Source organism: Lissotriton vulgaris, chromosome 10 (genome assembly GCF_964263255.1).
Source record: "Lissotriton vulgaris chromosome 10, aLisVul1.2, whole genome shotgun sequence".
Classification (NCBI taxonomy): Eukaryota; Metazoa; Chordata; class Amphibia; order Caudata; family Salamandridae; genus Lissotriton; species Lissotriton vulgaris.
The window spans coordinates 826,870,344-826,892,094 of NC_141698.1; positions in this window are offsets into that span (position 1 = coordinate 826,870,344).

A 21,751-nucleotide genomic window follows, 5' to 3' on the forward strand; every position below is an offset into this window, starting at 1 on the left:
TGTCAGACGCATTAAATATTTGATGTTTAAGCTCCCCAAAATGAAGTGGGAGGTTAGTGTTCCGAAGTGACTACATATCGCTAGATGTCCTTACCACCTGTAACTCTCGAGCTGAAGTGAGAGCCACCTCTTGTTTGAATGATAGCGCTTTAACCTGCTCAATTAGTTGAAATTTGTTTTCAAAGTCGGAATGGAAGGCCAAATGGAACTATCTAGACTCCCATGCGGGGTGGAAAAAGCACATTACTACCACAAGTTACACACAGTAAAACTGTAACCAAATATGGGATTCCTGCCCATAAATCACAGAAGTCTTGGTTGTTCAAAATAAGATAACTGCTGTTAGTAAGCAAGGTAAAAGCGGGAATTATTTATGGCACTGGGGTTCCTTTAAAAAAACAAGCTAGATTAGGCGCTGATACATTACATGCACCGTGCAATTTAACGTTTTTACAAACCAGGGAATGTCCTATTATAGAATTGCAGTCCTCTCCTGCTTGGAAAACTTCCTTATCCTCCAGCTGACATCTGTAAGTGAAAGGTAGGGACCATAATTCATGGAGAAATGCACTTCCCAGTGGCTCAAAACGGCGAATCGGAAAATGTTGCAAGCATGATTTGAATTGAAACAACAAAAAAGGGAGAGAGATAACACATGAATTAACCAAACAGTGGAGTCCCTTTCTGCTACAGAGAATGGTAAAGGCTCCAATTGTTTAATATGCAATGATGCATATGCAGCATCTTTCATGGACATAAATCTTTGTTGATCAGTCAGATTAAATGGTAGAAACAAAGCAGAAGCATTCAAATAACCCCAAAGGGCTTTCCCCATTTTGAGGGTCTGCAACGTCAATGCAAACTGCATAATAGATCTTAATTGATTTTGAAAATGATACAACACAGATTTAGATTGAGATGACAATTGTAGTTTAAAGAAGTAAGATTCCGGATTAGATGTGTCATAATCTGTAAAATATGTGAATTTATCTCTAAAAGTTTTAGAACACCCTTGCACAGGACTAGGACAATGTTCCCATTGAGTGTAATTAGGAATAGGGCTTAAAGTGTTTGTTTTGTGCAAAAAATGATACCCATAATGTTGATAACAAAAGAGATCAGCATAATTGGCAGAATTTAAATACAAATCTTCAGCATCAAAAGCAGCATAATGAATGTACTGCCTGCACATCCCAATCTTCAGAATGTTTGTCCTGTGTAACCACATCTCCTAAAGAGACACGAAACATGTATGGCACCTTGAGCAGCTCGGTAGGACCATGAATTTCAAAAGCTACTTTGTCCCAAACTATGCCATCTGCAACTGGGAATGCTGAAATGTTCACAAGTGTCTGTTCATGTTTCATGATATGGGACGATGTGTGAGGGGCCAGAATTCAATCGATTAAGTTCACAGCAGAGCGTTCTGGCAAATAATGACCATTGATGCGTAAAGATTACAATGTCACAAATCCATTGGCCATGAAGAGAAAAATCAGGATAAGCATCAACCAAATGTAGGTCCGTGGAGGGACCAGGTAAGTCTTTTTGAACCAAGAGAAGAAAACACTTAATTTAGTCGGTGGTACCGCCAAACTGGAAGTCGAGGAGGATGACTCATAAGAGAAGCTGGCATGGTCCCCAAAATAACTGTTTTCATCTCTCGGTATTAAAGGTGGGTGGGATGTATCAGCATGATGTTGTTGAGGATTGCTCAGCACTTCCCTCTGAGACTCATCGGTGGGATCCATATACTTAACATTTATTATGGGGAATTTTATATAACACGAACTAGACCCGATAAATCAGGTATCACAGCGCTTTACATAGCACCTGTTGGATTATTTAAGAAAACATTAATTTTTCTTAGACACGGGGAGATTAGGTGATTTGCCCAGAATCACAGGATGTTGAGCATGGTAGCCAAGATTCTAACCCGGTTACCTCAGCTTCAACGTCGATGGATCTAGCCGTAAGGCTACATCCTCTTCACTGTATCTGCATTGGAAGAGGATGGAGGTAGAACAGGCAAAAGGTCAACAGCAGTTTCCATCTCACTCAGACTGGTAGGGGCTTGAGTCGCAGACTTTGAGGTCACCGGATTCAAAGAAATCGTGTTGCAGGAAAAAGCTTGTGTTACACTATTAAGAATTGGCCAGACAGTGTAACTTGACATTGTCCACTGAGATGTATCTGTTGTCTTTACCACCAGGTAAAGGTGGTAAAATGACTGTACAAGTACCATTCAATCCAAGTACTGGAAGCGGTGCACGATGTGAGCGACCTAATTTTTTTTTGTTCTCCAGCTTTTCTCGTACCCGGTCTCTAATCTTGGGAAGCCAGCTGGCAACCGGAATCAGCAATGCTGAATCATTGGAAGAGGGTAAATGTTTAGTTGTGTAGCTGTCACTGGTCTTTTGTAGATCCTGTAACACAGTAGAATGATTATCTATGTCAAAGGTTGTGGCAGCCGCCACAATGTCTAGACCATCAAGGTCTGGCACAAACATTTTAATGCCAAAGAGCATTTTGTATGTGGTCCACCCACCTAGAGATCTTCTCAGGAGATTATTAAGTGCACATTGAATACCATACAAGTGGGCCAGACAGTTCCTGCCAGTTCCTAAGACTCTAGCTGTCAAGGATTGCTTTAAGTCACGTTTTGATTTGCTCCATAATTAAATTGCCCTCAGCCCTGTATGGAGACGAAAACTGAACCAGTACCCCCATTAACTTAATTAGTCACATTAGGATCAACAAACTCGAAAGCAAGAACAAGAGCACACAGCTCCTCCAATTGTTCCGTACAGTCCCCAAGTGCCTGAGTATGCACTATGGAAGACTTAAATTCTCCATTGACAATTGAACCAGCCACAATAGCGCAAGCCGCTGAATAAGCGTGTTTTGAGCCGGAGGCCGGTTGAGCCGAGCCATCGGTATAAATGATGCATTCGTACTCATGTAAAGGAAGCAACGACAACAGAGGAGGATGAACATGTTATACTGTAAAAACTCCTGTGTCTGTAGGGCAGGGTCAAAGATAAATGTGACATCAGAGGATGTCAAAGACATTGCCCATTGTATCCAACGGAGATGTAGCGCCTTAGAGTAAGGTGTACTTGCCTCAGTCATGGCCTCCAAAGCAGGGAAGGGCATGACCATAAGTATGCGTTTACCTTGCACCAGTGAGCGTTTCTTCAGAATTGCCATCTGAACAGCTGTAAAAAAAAATCAACATTTGAAAAACGCATTTCAGCTGCAGTGTACAAATGTGATTTGTATGCAATAGGAACTGTGTCTCCCTCAATGAACTTCAAGTAAGTGAAACCCACTGACCCTGGAACTATACGTATCACCATGTTCATGGTGTTGTCACGCATCAACAAGTAGTTAGTTGCAAGCCTGTCAGATTGCAAAGAATGTAGGATAGAAGTATGTTCCGGAAGCCAGCTGGCAGAAGAATATTTTGGTTGTATCAACGCATAAAGCAGTTTGATATGCTGGGCATAATCAGGCATGTAAGTCTTCCCGAAATTCAAAAATCCCAGCAAAGACTGAAGCTTCTTCAGTGTAGAAGGGGGTTACAATCGTGCACATTTCTCCAGGAAGTGAGAGGACTAACCCCTTACTTTGTTGACCTCATAGGCCAAATAGAGCACTGCCAAATGTGCGATTTTGCAAAATTGATCTTGTATCCATAGTCGGCAAAAGGTAAAATTATCCTGTGGACTCGGACAAGATGCAGCATAAGTTCGTAGTCCGTCGGATAAATGTCATCAACGTACGAGAACGCATCTGGATCTATGTCGTGCAACAAAGACACAACACGTGCTGCAAATGCCCCGGGGTTATTCCTATACCCCATAGGCAAACGCGTACACGTTTTCGATTTCCGACAGCGGTAAATGCTGTAAAGTCGCGACTCTCAGGAGCGAGATTATGACTGTAGAAACCATTGGAAATGACCAGTGTAGTTCTGTATTTCCTCCGAACAAGATTGTTCAGCAGGGCAGAGCTGTGTGTGTTTTGCAATGCAAAAGTGCGATAATGACTATTCAAATTTTGGTAATCCAATACAATGCAATATGAACTGTCAGAATTTAATACCGTGAAGAAAGGACTATTCATCAGTAATGTACATTATTCAATCACTCCTTGATACTCTAACTGTTTTAGAATGTCAAAATCATGAGCCTTAGCTTCATGTCTGATTGGATATTGCGGTTGTGGCATAGAACGTCAAGGTATCTCATAAGCAGGTGAGTCAACATCCCAGCCTACCTGATTACAGTACACTGATGGGGCTAGGGCCAAAGCCCACTCAGCTGCGAAAGCCACCGCATTTACCTCAGGGGGGTTATGTGAAAAGTTCGGAACTATCACGTCCTCCCCTCGAGAAGCAGCCAACACAAAGGGTGGAGGTTAATCTGCCTCCGCCAACAAAATGTCATACAAGGAGGATAGATTCTCCCAGAAAACCGCTTTGTTTGGACGCGGTATAACACCTTCAATTTGGAAAATAATCTCACAGAGTCTATCTGGGGGGGCAACCCGGGTATCTGCTGTTTCTAATGTAATGAATGTATTAGTTGCTGTCACCTCCAGACAGGGACGCAGTGCCTCCCGCACTATGGTAACCTCCGCCGCACTGTTGAGCAGAGTCACTGCCCATGTCCAGTCCAGAGGTCACGTTCTCACCGTCTGAGGCATATCTCGTTGTTAAAGCGGCAACTTTTTTCTTCTAATATAAGGGTCAAAAACAAGGCAGGTCCTCTTGTTTGGCTTCAGCGTCAAACTGTCGAGGTTGATCCCGTACCTGTTAATTAGTTGGACGTTTTCCACGATCCTGGTGCTCTCTTCCACCAACTTGAGAGTCTGATGTGTCCTGTAAAGGATGAGGAGAGTGCTGATCAGGGACCTGAAATCCATCAGGAGTCTTAATTTTTGCGGGATGGCACTAGTCATAAGTACGCTCAGAAGGCTCAGGTGTCGGTGCACCAGCACACGAACCTTGCTTTTGCTGTTGCTGCCCCTGTTTTTTATTTTTCCAGTTCTTTTTAGGAAAGAACGGGCATCAGTATTTATCAGACTGGGCTTTCTATTGAGATTGAGATTGCATTGCGGTTGAGTAAAAGGCTTACATCCCAGACTATTGCGGACTATGGTTTTGTAACCCTTGGCAATGATCTTTGGTAATTTGCGTGGCTTGTCTGCGTCTGCGACAACTTCCAAGCGGTTTGCCACTTGAAAGCTCACAGCATCACCCTTGACATTAGCAAGGATCATGTCAGCAACCATGTTGAGCACCCCCATCAGTCTCATTCCCAACTCTACGGCTGCTTTGGCTCCGTGTTCATCTTGAAAATGTTTTATCACAGAAGGGAGTACGGTCATGGTGGGAGTGCCGAAACACTTTGAATATACCACCTCAAACACCTTACCTCAGGTGTTGCAATCAGCTAACTTGGGACTTAAGTCCTTAGGTAAACTTATATTCAATATCCTATGTTTCTCCGCAGGAGAGGTGTTTGGAAAAACAGCGTCCAGTTGTCCATATTTTTCAGCAACCCAATAAGGGAACTCATCCATATTCTGTGGAGGCTGGCCCTTCACTGAATGAACCGTAAGTGGACTGATGGTCACACCACCAGGTTTAGCTAGTTGCTAAGCAATGCCAGGTGGTCCCACCTGAAAGTTGCGTGACATGAACTGTATAACAACCCTATGTACATGTATCAAGGATGTATGTAATACGCTGAGTTTTGCAAGCGTTGCAGTCGTCACATAAAGTGGGTGTGGGGTATACCCAGCGAAAATGGGCCATGTGGCCTCATCTATTGATAAAGGGCCTAAATGGACCGGCATTATTGGGTGAGGAAGGGCACTATTTAACCAGATTTGGTTTTGCCAATCCATTAGCGGAACTTTGAGAGCCTTATAAGGCTGATCAACTGGAGGAAGGGCTGTGGCAGTATATTCGTGAAACAAGTTATCTGTTCCATCTACCACCGAAAAGGTGACCCAGGAATAAAATACCTCGAAGAGGTAGGCTGCATCCGCTTCTACAACAAAATTGAGTGCAACATCAGTATCAGAGACTCCATATTGAGTCAAATATACTGGGACTGCTGCTAGATTAGGAGGTGTAATATCAACCACCATAACGACTAAGAAAGAACAACAACCTAACATGTGTGCTGCGCAGTAACGGGTAAAATGTAAGGAACCTTTTAAAATGTCAAGCTTGAAAGAACCTATAAAACATCAAAATAGGAAGTTGCACCGTCACAGCTGTCTCCGGATACAGAAGTGAGGAATGTGTGGACACGCAGAAGCACTATTCAAGAGTCTCGCAGATAAGAACCAGACAAAACGTAGGCAGTGCCATGTTGCAGGGAATTTGCACCTTCACAGAACTATGTGCAGGAAAACAGGACCTCGGTGTATAGGGGTGTACCAACCTATCACCTTAGTACCCAAAATCCCAAAACCGACTGGCGATAGTGTCTCCTTCTTTCTCCTCAAAAAATCAAGAAGCCACAAATGATTTGACAATCCAGAACACAACACTCCCGACTATCTCAGGAATTGCGATAGCAAGACATACCCTTTCGCTCGCTCACTCGTACTTGTCCACAACAAGAATTTGCAGAGTCACTATAATAGTTCAAAATATTTATTTTAACTATCGTGCTCTACAGTATAGTATACAAGCCACTACCAGCAGCAAAATGCATAAACTCAAAACAATTAGCATTGTTACAATTCCATAGAGTACAAAGTGGGGAGTCATTTTATAAAGGCAGGGGAAAAAGGACTATAAGGCCTAACCACCCTCCCCTTGACTGGAAGAAGTTTATTTATATAAAGGAAGATCTCTGGGCTTTGACAGCAGACCCCATACCTTAAAGCCTAGATTTAAGGATTACATCATGGGCATAGCATCACTATTCTCCATGGAAAGGCTCTCTCCAAGTTTGTGTTAAAGCAACATGCATCCCCGTAATATTAAAGCATGAGTGTCCAGCATTGCAGCTGTGTTTAGCATGTTATGTCTAGGTACTAGGGACTGACCAGAACAGAATAACAAGGGGCGTTGTTTATCAGCATTGCAACGTGTTCATATACTAAACTCCAAGAACTCAGTAGAGAACGTGAAAAGCAGATGGCTCTCATGTGTAAGGCATAAACAGAGTCTTTCAAAAATAAAGTCTTCTAGTAACATGTGCAAAAGCAGCATCATGGCAGCAAATCTCATGCTAACATAGCAATGTCGACAATGTCCCTAAAGGCCATATAACAATATATTGTATACAGCTCTAAAAGGCAGAAGCCTTATATTTGAAATCTGGTTGTGAGATGTATGCTAGAGATTTGGTAGATGGCCCATATCTAACCTAATATACTCCCACTGATCCATTTCTCAGTCCTAGGGCAGGGCTTTTATAGGAAGCTCCCCTATCCAGCCGATTGGGTGGAAAGGGTCAGAAATTGACAGGGCTGGATCCGCTTCTTGATAATAGCAATGTGAATTAATTTGATTTTTTGAGGCTCAAATGTAGTCTCGAGCAGTCACAAAAGTGGCAAGATAAGCAGTTGGCACATTATTAACATACCTAATTGTAAAACACCTCGATAAATGCTCATCAGTCCTCTGTGAGACATTATCTTTAAATGTCCTGACAATTCAAAGAAGTAATGTTAGAGTTCGATTATAAATCATGTTTAGTTTACTATGTTAGAACTGTAGTACCAGAATTATGGGGCAAATAGCATTGAACAGAAACTATACAACAGAAATCTGGAATGAGGTAATAAGTACACACAATAACGTCCTGTGAGAGTAAAGGATGACGTTCTCATACTTACGGTTGTTCCACAATCGTTATTGTCTCCAGCTCGACTCAACAAAATGACCAGATAGGTCAATGAGTCTGCTGGTGATGTTCGCAACCAAATTGTGATTTTCTTGATATAATATGAAAATGTCCTAACACTAAACCGTACTGCAGAACCATTTAAAATACACGGAACACTATTCCTGTTATCACATTCACTCCATCCATAAATCAGGCCCTCCTCATGCATGACATGAAAGTTAGCACAGTTCCCGTCCATGCAGATGGCCGGTGCAGATGGTTTATGGCTGGCCACTTCGTTGGCCGTAGAGAAAACCTGTAAGCTGCACCATTGCAGTGACCTAAAGCCCCAATGCTTGACAAGTGGTTGAATGAAATGACCAAGAAAGCAGCATATGAATGGGTAATGTATATAGTAAATGCCAAATGTCCTATTTTGAGCTTAAAGGGGAACATTTTCCGCGGCCCCAGCTGCAGTATCAATGATCATTAGATGTCTCGCTGGATATGTGGCTGGAGGGTCTGTGATGAAACATGGTAGATATCGTGGAAGGAACTGGCGGATGATGTATTTATTCTGCTTCTGATATGCTTCTTCGCTGTATATTCGGTAACCATGGACATCGAATTATAATATAATAAAATGAGGTGTGGTATTAGTTGGGTGTGTGTCCAGTTACAACTCCTATGTGGAGAATACGGTAGGACACTCCTTAACAGATACCTATACCATAATATTCTTGATTTGTCTGAAGAGAAGGTAGAGATGTCGATTTGTGGTTATAATTGGTACATAGATGACCTGGGGATTATTTACAGCAATGAGTTTTGATGATTAGATGAGGCTGAAATGTGCTGCAGTTTATTTCCTGTTACTGTATGATTCCTCCCTATGGAGTGATTGCTCTCATGGTGATTCGCCTTATATAGGAATTCTCTAACTATTGTACAGTTCACTTTTTTTTACCTTTGCTTTGTTGGCACAGATTGACGTCAGGAATGGGCGGAATAGAAATTGCACAACTTTATTGTATTTCTTTTTATATACTATTTTATACAGACAGAGGGGTGATTTACCCCGATGACGACTATCATCTGGGAGCTGAACGTCTTCAATAAAAGATTATTGCAACAAGAAAAAAAGAAACCATGGCCCCCTTGCTACTCCCAAACCCTTAAAAACACGAGGCATGCTGACAACCAGAGCAATTTATAAAGTGTTTGCAGTATAGGAAAATGACTACAAAAGACATAAACGCAAATTAACTGAATCACCAATTAGTGGAATAAAATCTAGAGCAGAGAATTCAGGCATCTAACTTGTACAAAAGTAAACAGCCGTCGTAATTGCCAAAGTTCATCGAATGAGCAACAACAACAAAGAGATACTTAATTGAGTGAAATGGCGACATTTGTCTTGCCACAGGAGTGAACAGCGGCACATTGGTATCAACGAGTGCGAACTTTGATAACACTCTATTATGGAGCCGAGACAATGAGGGAAATTAGACTTCTGTAGAAAGTGAGGTCGCCCGTTCCACAGATTTTCACTGTACATAAAAAAGACAATCTGACGCACGTTCAGGGTAGCATGAAAGTGGCAATCAGCTCCAGAGACAAATCACTTGTTCGTGTAATGGAGGCCGGTGGGGAGATCGATCCTGCCACAGACCCCATCACACAGAAAAAGAGCGCTTCACTCTCGTTCAGCAGCTCAAATGGCATTTGGCCTCTGATTCACAATTCTCTTTGTTCCAAAACTGTATGTGACCTTCTGGCAGTCTCAAACTGACTCCTTCATGCAAACATACCCAAAATGCTGATTTTAGGACGTGAGTTTTTGAATTTTATCTCCTGCTTTGCTCCCAAGTTTTTTGTCTTTTTTTCATCTCGTCATGATTTTAGAAACGAATGGCAAATATGACAAGATGATGGATGGAGTGTTGAAACTTTTCACACACTCAACCCCGGTCATGGTTAAATCCATCTTGCTTTTGCTTACTTTGCCACCCCAGTTTGGACCCACCCATATGCAAATCAGGCTTGAGCCTGTGCCTCATGGGAACTGTCCAGCCTAAACTGCCAGGCCAGGTCTTCCCTGAACCGGAAACAAGCATTCTGGGACCGGTTTTGGGGTAACACCCATCATCAGCCATGCTAGCTTGAATCCAGTGGCACGGCGAGCAATGGACCCACACCTGGGCATACCCTGCCAACTAGGGCGAACAAAGTAAACACAAGGAGATGATGGATGGAGCGTTGGCAGTTTTCAAACACTCACCCCCAGTCAAGAGATCTGGGTTAGACCCATTGTTCTTTTGCTCATTATGCCATCCCAGTTTGGACCAAGCCAATGGATGTAGGCTCAGATCTCTGTACTGGGGATGAGTGTATGACATTGTTCAGTATTCCGTCTATCAATTGTTGTTTTTGCATTTGTCACCCTAAGTGGGACAGGGATGTCCAGACCTGGGACCTGTGCTCGCCATGCCACTGGATTCAAGCTATCCTGGCTGATGAGGTGTGATACCCTGAAACCTGTCCAACGATGCTTGTTTCCGGTCCACAGAGTACCTGGCTTGGCAGATCAGCTTGAGATGATCCCATGGAGATCAGGGTTAAAACTGATTTGTATATGGCTGGGTTTCAGCTGGAATGGCATGGAGAGCAAAAAACACAATGGATTTAGGCCCAGATCCCTGCACTGGGGTGAATGTTTAACATTGTTCAACATTCCGTCTATCAATTGTTTTTTTTTGTATTTGTAAACAAATGGGACACATACCAAACAGTGTCACATTGTTTTCGGTCGGATGTACATTGTTACAACGCATGCTTTTACCACGCATGCCTTTACAACGCAGGTTTTTCAACGCAAGTCGTTACAACGACTTGCGTTGGAGGGTGCTGGATAGTGAATAGTTTAAATTACTATTCCAACTCCAGTCCCCGTGGATAGTAGGGAAGGTGTTGGATAGTAAATTAAACTATTACCTATCCTAGAGCGCACCCGAGCGTAAGTCGTTGTAATGACTTGCGTTGAAAAACCTGCGTTGTAAAGGCACTGCGTGGTAAAAGTTGCGTCGTAAAGGATGTTTCCCTTTCGGTCTCCCCTTTCAACCGTTTGCAACCTGTGATTCAGCAGGTTTTGGGATTTTGCAGACAGGGTTGTGTATCAGCATTGCGATCAGCCCCTGGCATTACTGTCTCATTCCCTGGCTCTATATTTCAGTTTGCACTCTTGCTGGACCATCCCTATCGCCCTGCCAATGTCTGTGTCCTATTGGTTCAGAAAAAGGGGATGGTGATGGACAGAGTATCGGAATTAAGCAGAACACTCCTACCCAGTCAACAGATCAGGGCTTGATCCATCACCGTATTTTAGCTCACTGCACCATCCCAGCTCAGAACCTGGCTACATGCAAATTAGGCTGTCCCTGGCCCAGTGCATCATGGGAACAGGGCAGACCAAATTACCAAGCCAATTCTTTTACTGGAAAGGAAACAAGCTTCCGGGTTCCGGTTTCTGGCATTACAGCCGTCTTCGGCCTGGCTTGCTTGAATCCTGATGGTGCAGTGAGCAAGGGACTCACATCTGAGCATACCCTTCCACGTTTCTGGTGGACAAAACGATTCAGAAAAAGGGGGTGGTGATGGACAGAGTATCTGAATTAAGCAGAACACTCCTACCCAGGCAACAGATCAGGGCTTGATCCATCACCGTTTTTTAGCTCACTGCACCATCCCAGCTCAGAACCTGGCTACATGCAAATTAGTCTGTCCCTGGCCCAGTGCATCATGGGAACAGGGCAGACCAAACTACCAAGCCAATTCTTTTACTGGAAAGGAAACAAGCTTCCGGGGACCGGTTTCTGGCATTACAGCCGTCTTCGGCCCGGCTTGCTTGAATCCTGATGGTGCAGTGAGCAAGGAACTCACATCTGAGCATACCCTTTCACGCTTATGGTGGACAAAACGATTCAGAAAAAGGGGGTGGTGATGGACAGAGTATCTGAATTAAGCAGAACACTCCTACCCAGTCAACAGATCAGGGCTTGATCCATCACCGTTTTTTAGCTCACTGCACCATCCCAGCTCAGAACCTGGCTACATGCAAATTAGTATGTCCCTGGCCCAGTGCATCATGGGAACAGGGCAGACCAAACTACCAAGCCAATTCTTTTACTGGAAAGGAAACAAGCTTCCGGGGACCGGTTTCTGGCATTACAGCCGTCTTCGGCCCAGCTTGCTTGAATCCTGATGGTGCAGTGAGCAAGGGACTCACATCTGAGCATACCCTTCCACGCTTATGTTGGACAATACTATTCAGAAAAAGGGGGTGGTGATGGACAGAGTATCTGAATTAAGCAGAACACTCCTACCCAGTCAACAGATCAGGGCTTGATCCATCACCGTTTTTTAGCTCACTGCACCATTCCAGCTCAGAACCTGGCTACATGCAAATTAGTCTGTCCCTGGCCCAGAGCATCATGGGAACAGGGCAGACCAAACTACCAAGCCAATTCTTTTACTGGAAAGGAAACAAGCTTCCGGGTTCCGGTTTCTGGCATTACAGCCGTCTTCGGCCCGGCTTGCTTGAATCCTGATGGTGCAGTGAGCAAGGGACTCACATCTGAGCATACCCTTCCACGTTTCTGGTGGACAAAACGATTCAGAAAAAGGGGGTGGTGATGGACAGAGTATCTGAACTAAGCAGAACACTCCTACCCAGTCAACAGATCAGGGCTTGATCCATCACCGTTTTTTAGCTCACTGCACCATCCCAGCACGGAACCTGGCTACATGCAAATTAGTCTGTCCCTGGCCCAGTGCATCATGGGAACAGGGCAGACCAAACTACCAAGCCAATTCTTTTACTGGAAAGGAAACAAGCTTCCGGGGACCGGTTTCTGGCATTACAGCCGTCTTCGGCCCGGCTTGCTTGAATCCTGATGGTGCAGTGAGCAAGGAACTCACATCTGAGCATACCCTTTCACGCTTATGGTGGGCAAAACGATTCAGAAAAAGGGGGTGGTGATGGACAGAGTATCTGAATTAAGCAGAACACTCCTACCCAGTCAACAGATCAGGGCTTGATCCATCACCGTTTTTTAGCTTACTGCACCATCCCAGCTCAGAACCTGGCTACATGCAAATTAGTATGTCCCTGGCCCATTGCATCATGGAAACAGGGCAGACCAAACTACCAAGCCAATTATTTTACTGGAAAGGAAACAAGCTTCCGGGGACCGGTTTCTGGCATTACAGCCGTCTTCGGCCCAGCTTGCTTGAATCCTGATGGTGCAGTGAGCAAGGGACTCACATCTGAGCATACCCTTCCACGCTTATGTTGGACAATACTATTCAGAAAAAGGGGGTGGTGATGGACAGAGTATCTGAATTAAGCAGAACACTCCTACCCAGTCAACAGATCAGGGCTTGATCCATCACCGTTTTTTAGCTCACTGCACCATTCCAGCTCAGAACCTGGCTACATGCAAATTAGTCTGTCCCTGGCCCAGAGCATCATGGGAACAGGGCAGACCAAACTACCAAGCCAATTCTTTTACTGGAAAGGAAACAAGCTTCCGGGGACCGGTTTCTGGCATTACAGCCGTCTTCGGCCCGGCTTTCTTGAATCCTGATGGTGCAGTGAGCAAGGGACTCACATCTGAGCATACCCTTCCACGCTTATGGTGGACAAAACGATTCAGAAAAAGGGGGTGGTGATGGACAGAGTATCTGAATTAAGCAGAACACTCCTACCCAGTCGACAGATCAGGGCTTGATCCATCACCGTTTTTTAGCTCACTGCACCATCCCAGCTCAGAACCAGGCTACATGCAAATTAGTCTGTCCCTGGCCCAGTGCATCATGGGAACAGGGCAGACCAAACTGCCAAGCCAATTCTTTAACTGGAAAGGAAACAAGCTTCCGGGGACTGGTTTCTGGCATTACAGCCGTCTTCGGCCCCGCTTGCTTGAATCCTGATGGTGCAGTGAGCAAGGGACTCACATCTGAGCATACCCTTCCATGCTTATGGTGGACAAAACGATTCAGAAAAAGGGGGTGGTGATGGACAGAGTATCTGAATTAAGCAGAACACTCCTACCCAGTCAACAGATCAGGGCTTGATCCATCACCGTTTTTTAGCTCACTGCACCATCCCAGCTCAGAACCTGGCTACATGCAAATTAGTCTGTCCCTGGCCCAGTGCATCATGGGAACAGGGCAGACCAATCTACCAAGCCAATTCTTTTACTGGAAAGGAAACAAGTTTCCGGGGACCGGTTTCTGGCATTACAGCCGTCTTCGGCCCGGCTTGCTTGAATCCTGATGGTGCAGTGAGCAAGGGACTCACATCTGAGCATACCCTTCCACGCTTATGGTGGACAAAATGATTCAGAAAAAGGGGGTGGTGATGGACAGAGTATCTGAATTAAGCAGAACACCCCTTCCCAGTCAACAGATCAGGGCTTGATCCATCACCGTTTTTTAGCTCACTGCACCATCCCTGCTCAGAACCTGGCTACATGCAAATTAGTCTGTCCCTGGCCCAGTGCATCATGGCATCAGGGCAGACCAAACTACCAAGCCAATTCTTTTACTGGAAAGGAAACAAGCTTCCGGGGACCGGTTTCTGGCATTACAGCCGTCTTCGGCCCGGCTTGCTTGAATCCTGACGGTGAGCGAGCAAGGGACTCACATCTGAGCATACCCTTCCGCGCTTATGGTGGACAAAACGATTCAGAAAAAGGGGGTGGTGATGGACAGAGTATCTGAATTAAGCAGAACACTCCTACCCAGTTAACAGATCAGGGCTTGATCCATCACCATTTTTTAGCTCACTGCGCCATCCCAGCTTAGAACCTGGCTACATGCAAATTAGTCTGTCCCTGGCCCAGTGCATCATGGGAACAGGGCAGACCAAACTACCAAGCCAATTCTTTTACTGGAAAGGAAACAAGCTTCCGGGGACCTGAGGTACTGGGTTTTTCAGAACCGGTACTAATCCGGTAACCCAGCGGTGTCAGGGCAACACCCAAAGACCCCGGATTCCCCTGTCTTGGCAAACAGAGACACAGGATACTTCTTGATGACGTCAAAGACCAAAGTTTATTGGTTGCAACCAGGGACAGAGATCTACGAAGTAGACACGGGTAGTTCGACAGAGACTGCACCACCTCAATGAACGAAACTTGGTCTTTTATGCCGAAAATTACGCCTCTGGCAGCATTACAATTTACATTTGGTGCATACAAACTGACCAATGATCAAGTAGCATTTCAAAAAGTAACGAATGACGACAGTCAAAGATAATCCCACTTTCCGTTGTCCAGCCCACCAAAAACGATCGCACACATGCTTGGTTTCCTGCTCAATCAGGCCGGACAAACCCATCATAAAACCTTCAACCCAGATCGATGAACATGTCGTAAAGGAAAGGCAGAAACAGATGGAAAGGAGATAGAGGAGGTGGGAACGGTGTATCAGAAACTCGGGCACGTCCTGAACTTTGATCTTTATCAGGCCAGCTGCTGAACAAGGAACTGGCTCAGCGGAATTCGCCCCAGGCGAGGAGTCAGTTCGGCCAGGTCAACCAGAAGTCAGCTATGGCGTACTTGTCAAGGACTCGTTCGGCCACAGTCATCGGGCTTATGTTAGGGCAACCACACAAAATGGCTGCCACATACAAAATGGAACCCGAGGGTTCAGACTAAATCCTCAAATGCAGAGTGTTCTCCTGTATGGATTCATACGAAAACACTCAGACATGTTACACTCGCCATTTGCGGTCTGTCGAGACCAAAATCGTCCATTTCCGACGATCTTTATAAATCGGGTTTCAGAACTATCGAACCCAATTCAGGACCACAGAACCACAGACCCTCCTTTTGCCCTATCATAAGCAATAAACCTAGACCCATTTTAATCTGAATCTGGATCTATGTTCATCAGGTCATCAATATGCTGCTGTAGTATCATTTTATTACTATGCATCTCTCTCCGGACAGGTTTCCGTACGCACAGAGTAGCACAAAGGCCACAAATACCCGGGGCACACTGTACACAGAGACAGAACATGAACAGAATTGCAAAGACCATCCCAATGACCATCAGAATCTTCCAACCCCAAGTGGATATCAATCCCCATAACCATGCCATCAAAGACCAATCTCCTTTGTCCAGATGGACAGAATCGGAGATTTTATGCAATTTGGAAATGGCCTGGAGGACTGACGGAGCGTTGTCTGGAATAAAAACGCAGCAGCTTGATTGAATGAATCTACAAACTCCACCTCGATCTGCCAGGATAACGTCTAGGGCAACTCTATTCTGAAGTGTCATAAGTCTATCCGACTGGAGCTCAGCAGTCAGGTTACCAAGAGCACCGGCAGTCTCCACTATGGTGGACTTGACCACTCTCGTAAACTGACGAATACTCCTACTGTTAGCCATAAGTCCCCAGAACGGCAGAAAACCCTTGAAGAAATCGCCCAATTCTTGTCCTGCAGTGTCTTCTTGGCTAAAGACACCTCTCGCAATTCTCGTCTTGTGGTAATCTGCCGCAGCTGTAAAAGTGGGGGGTAACAGAAAGGAAACAAAACATGTGCCCGAGAAATCGGAGGGCAACCATGTATACGCTTTGTCGTAGCAAACAAGGTAGGTACCCTTAGCAGCTAAGAAGGCTGGGGAAGACTGAGACGGGAACACATAAGTCTCAGCGTAAACGCTCTTCCCTAACTGAGCCTTCGGATTCTTACCGTTGCCCTGCAAACAATAGTAGCCTTTATGGGGCACTATCCAGATCAGTAGAGGACTTTTCGCTTGCTGGTTAATACTCAGACTAACTCCATATCCAGTTACTTTTCAACCACTATATGGTTGCCTCTCATCTTTCAGAATAGTCTCTACTGCATTGGTCCCTTTAATCATGTCGACTATGCCTCTAGCTATAGGACTATTCTTCGGATTATCTCTCGGTGAACGTAAGGGGTCAACACTATGGGCATATATGAACATGGTTCTGTAAGCTCAAATTGAACCATTCAGACTGAAGGGCAAAACCAAATAAGGAATACCTTTATCGGTTGTATGAGGCATCAAACCACAAATCCAGCAGTTCGTTGTATTTATCACTAACTGATGCTGGTGCAAAAGCTGTATGAAAGAATTATTAGAGAATTCCTTACGTCTGACTACCTCATATTCGGGCAAAGGGTGGAAAGAATGAGAAGAAATAGTAGGTGAAGGTGTAGGTTGCACAGTGGAATTAGACGTCATTTTAAAAACAAATGCTACATAACCAGCTATGAATATCATGACGCTTAATAGCAGAAATATACATGGTATCAAAAAGCATTTCTTCGACATTATTTTGCATATACGTTTTCTAAAAGTCAATGTCTGCACAGGTCTCTCCAACTCAAAGAAATCCATCCTAAACTAAGGGTGCTGCCCGCGGTGGTTGGTTGATTCTGCTTGAGAGTGCCTCTGCTGCACCCAGGAAGGCTGCCTCGGGCCAACAGAACCCTCGACCTAGTGTCTCAGGCTTACACTCCCAAGACTGGTAGCAACCGCGACCCTAGCAGCAAGAACCGGATGGCAGTTCAGAAAAAACAAAAATAAGTAGATCCTTGGTGGAGAGTTAACCTGCAAACAGTAAAAAAAATCAACTTTATTAATTCTTTATTTGTCCTTAATTCTCAATCTCAAATTGTATCGATTTCTTCCAGGTAGCTCTTGATCGGTGAACAAAAGATGAGGCTCGGTAGTGTCCAATCGCTCTGCAGGAGGTATAGATGCTTGCAAAAGTCGATCACTCTCTTGTTCTGAGTTAGTCCCAATCAAGCGAGCATCACTGAACGGTACAAACTTCGGAATTGTCTCAGTCTCAGAATCTGCGAGACCATCCTGAACCCACTTGTCATAAGGCAAAGGCAAGGGTGCTTTCTTCGTGTGGGAGCCGTGTATCCAATGGTGCTTCCCACGCACCCGCACCGCAGATCTCGTGGATAGCAGGACCTGGAAGGGTCCCGCCCAGCAGGGCTGCTCGTTCTTCGTACGCTGGAAATTTCTGATAAAGACCCAGGCACCAGGTTCAATCGCGTGGCCTGGATCTTCTGTAGCTTGTGGAAGAGTATTGTATACCTGTTGGCGTAAAACACTCATTTTAGTTGTCAATTCACGCAAATAGTCAAGCAAAACAGGGTATTCGAGGTCGCTAAACCTCGTCGGTCTTGGTACGCCCCAAATATTCGCCGGGCGACCAAACACCACTTTGTATGGACTCAAACCCATTCTCGAGTGTACAGTCATTCGAGTGGACAAAAGTGCTAATGGCAAAGCATTTGGCCATTGTAAACCAGTGCTTTCCTGAATTTTGGCCAGTTTTAACTTAAGAGTGCCATTATAGCACTCAACTAAACCAGCTGATTGGGGATGATTTGCAGCGTGGAATTTCTGCCTAATCCCGAGACCCTCACACACTCTCTTCATCACTTGACCCACAAACTCACTTCCGCTATCACTCCAAATGATTCTCGGCAAACCAAATCTCAGGAAAAACTCTTTTATCAAAACTTTTGCTGTGGAAAAAGTAGTATTGTCCTTAAGGGGGTAAGCTTCTACCCATCTAGAAAAAGAGCAAACAACCACTAACACATACTTTAAGTTGTTGCATCTTTCCATATGGATAAAATCTAGCTGCAAAGCCTCGAACGGATACGTAGGAGGAGCAAAATGACCAGCTGGTGTTGGAGTTCCCTTACCAGGATTATGCATCAAACACACCATACAGTTCTTGACTAAATTCTCTGCACTTCTGGGAATTCCTATATTTTGCCAAACCGGAGCCAACAACTTGCAAATCCCTTTCACACTAATGTGTGCCATTCCATGTGCCATTGTAACAACTGGAAGCACATACGCGTTAGGCAACAACCATCTCTGATGCTCAGACAAATCAGTCCAACAGCCATTCGAATCTAACCTACCCTTACTTTCTCTCCATTCATCCAACTCTTTCTCAGTGGCCTCACTCTGAATAACTTTCACGCTTTCAATAGTGTCTTCGCACATACTCTTCTCTGGAACCCATCTCGCTGGACCCGCAACATACATTCGACTCGTCATATTCCTAGCAGTTTCTTTCGCAACTTCATCCGCAAACGCATTACCACGACCAACATCATCTGTAACCTTTTTATGGGCACTGCATTTCACAATCGCTATTTGCAAAGGTAATGTAAGAGATTCAAGAAGTTCATTCACCAGTTGTCCATGCTGGATTTTTGTTCCATGGGACGTCAAAAATCCACGTTCACGCCACAATCGTCCAAAGCTATGAGCCACACCAAACGCATACTGACTATCTGTATACACATTCACTCATTTCCCTTTCGCCAACACACATGCTCTCGTAAGTGCAATCAGTTCAGCCGCTTGTGCGGAATTGTGTGGGATACGTGCAGCTTCGACAACTGTATGTAAAGTCGTCACAGCATATGCTGCAGTGGTATCGCCATTCGGTAATTTGAAACACGAACCGTCAACCCACAAGGCATCATCACAGTCAGGAAGAGGAGTGTCCCTCAAATCTATTCTCCCTTTCGTCTCTTCTTCAGTTCTCAGAAAACAATTGTGTTGCTCTTTGCTATCATCGTCTGTCTCAAGCGAAATCGGCAACAATGTAGCCGGATTTAGAGTATTGCACCTCTTGATGTGCACATGGCTCGCTAACAACGTAAGTTCATACCCTGACAACCGAGCACTAGTTAAGTGCTGTGTCTTCGTACGATTCAACAAGGTATCCACTGCATGTGGAACCATAACCACTAACGTATTGTCCATAACCAAACCAGCAGACTGTCGAATCGAAACAGCCGCTGCTGCTGTGGCTCTCAAGCAACTCGGCAATGCTCTAGCTACAGGATCTAAAGTCGACGAAAAGTACGCACATGGGCGTCGCTTTCCGCCAAATTGTTGAGTCAAAACCGATAATGCACATCCCTCTCTCTCATGGACATACAATGTGAAAGGCTTGCTGTAGTCGGGAGTACCCAACACAGGAGCCGAACACAACGCATTTCGTAATTCAGAGAAACTCTTTTGGCATTCATCAGTCCAAGGAATCCGATTCGGAGTATCCTTAACCGTAAGAGCTATCAAAGGCTTCGCTAGAAGAGAAAAATTAGGGATCCACTGTCTACAGTACGACATAATGCCCAAAAACGCACGTACTTCTCTCTGTGTCGTAGGCACACTCATTCTCGCAATAGTCTGAATTCTTTCTGGGGTCAATTTCCTTCCCTCCTTCGATAAGAGGTGACCTAAATAGGTAACTTCTTGGCGACAGAATTGTAATTTCGAGAGAGAAACTTTATGATGGCAATCAGATAAATGAGACAACAAGGACACAGTGGCATCCTTACAGATATCTTCGGTATCAGCAGCAACTAACAAATCGTCAACATACTGGATAAGGGCTGCACCGTCAGGAAAAACTAACGAGTCAAGTTGAGTCTTCAGAGCTTGACTGTAGATCGATGGACTCTCGCAATAGCCTTGAGGAGCGAGCTTAAAGCGGAAACTTCGTCCTCCTAAAGAGAATTCAAAGATATCTCTACTCTCTATGGCAATCGGAATGCTAAAGAAAGCGTTCTTCAAATCGATCACCGAAAACCAAGTGGCAGAAGCTGGAATCAATGTCAATAATGCAGTAATGTCGGGGGCGCAAGAGGGCGCGCAAGCGGAATGGCTGCTTAAGCTCGCAGCTCCCGCTCCTTGGATCCTAATCCTCCACTTATCCTCTGCCACGGGATACATGATCGATTAATTTCCCGTCGATCTGCTGCAGGACACCTGTCCCCACACTCGACCCAAGTTTGGAAGCGCTGTGAGGCTCGGGGCCGGAGCTGTGCCCCTTTGAAATTTTACCGGCTGGTGACACGGAGCGAAGGAGTGAACACGACCGGCTACAGCGAGCTACGCTAGACCGGGGATGGCCACGAGGTGCTAGGCCGCTCCTCAACGCGGCTGGCGGACCCCTGGACGGACTCTCACCGGCGGACTTGCGGCGGAGGTAGGAGGCGGCCTGCCTGCTAACGCGGGGGCCCCCCCCCACTGCCGCTGCTGTCCTCGCTGACTGTACTGCGGGCGGCCGCTGTGCTCCCGCGCTGGTAGCTGCCGTGGGGCGGACGCAGCACCCCCAAGCCCCCGGAGGCTCCTGCGCTTACCTGGAGCCCTAGGGAGACGGCGCTGATTTGTGTGCTGCCCTCGGGGGGGAGACTATCGGGCCTGGGCCCCCGTGACTGTTGAAACTGCCGCATCGGGCCTTGGCCGGCCCTGACCATCTACACTGCTCCTGACATCGGGACGCCGTCCCTTGCTGCAGCGCCGCCGCGACCTACATGCGGAGAAGTCTGGGCCCCCCCTCATTCCTCCTCAATTTGTATTGAACTGCTCCTTCCTTTGCTAGATGTGCTGCGTGAGGCGGGCCTGACACTGCATCCCCAGGTCGGACACCACACCTGGGTTGCGATCCCCAACTGAGGCTCGGCCACTCCTAACCCTCTCACGACTGGGCCTGTGGAACCGCCAGCGTACATAGCGGGGACAAGAAGATAGGCTCTGGTGCCACCGTTACTCGAGCTCAGTCGCCCCCCCCCCCCTGCCAACGGACCACTCTGGGACTGCCCTGCCTCACCAGGAACCCGCATCGCCTCCGCCGAGACCCTTGCTGAACTGTTGAACTGTTGTATTGAACTGCTCCTTCATTTGCTAGATGTGCTGCGTGAGGCGGGCCTGACACTGCATCCCCAGGTCGGACACCTACCTGGGTTGCGATCCCCAACTGAGGCTCGGCCACTCCTAACCCTCTCACGGCTGGG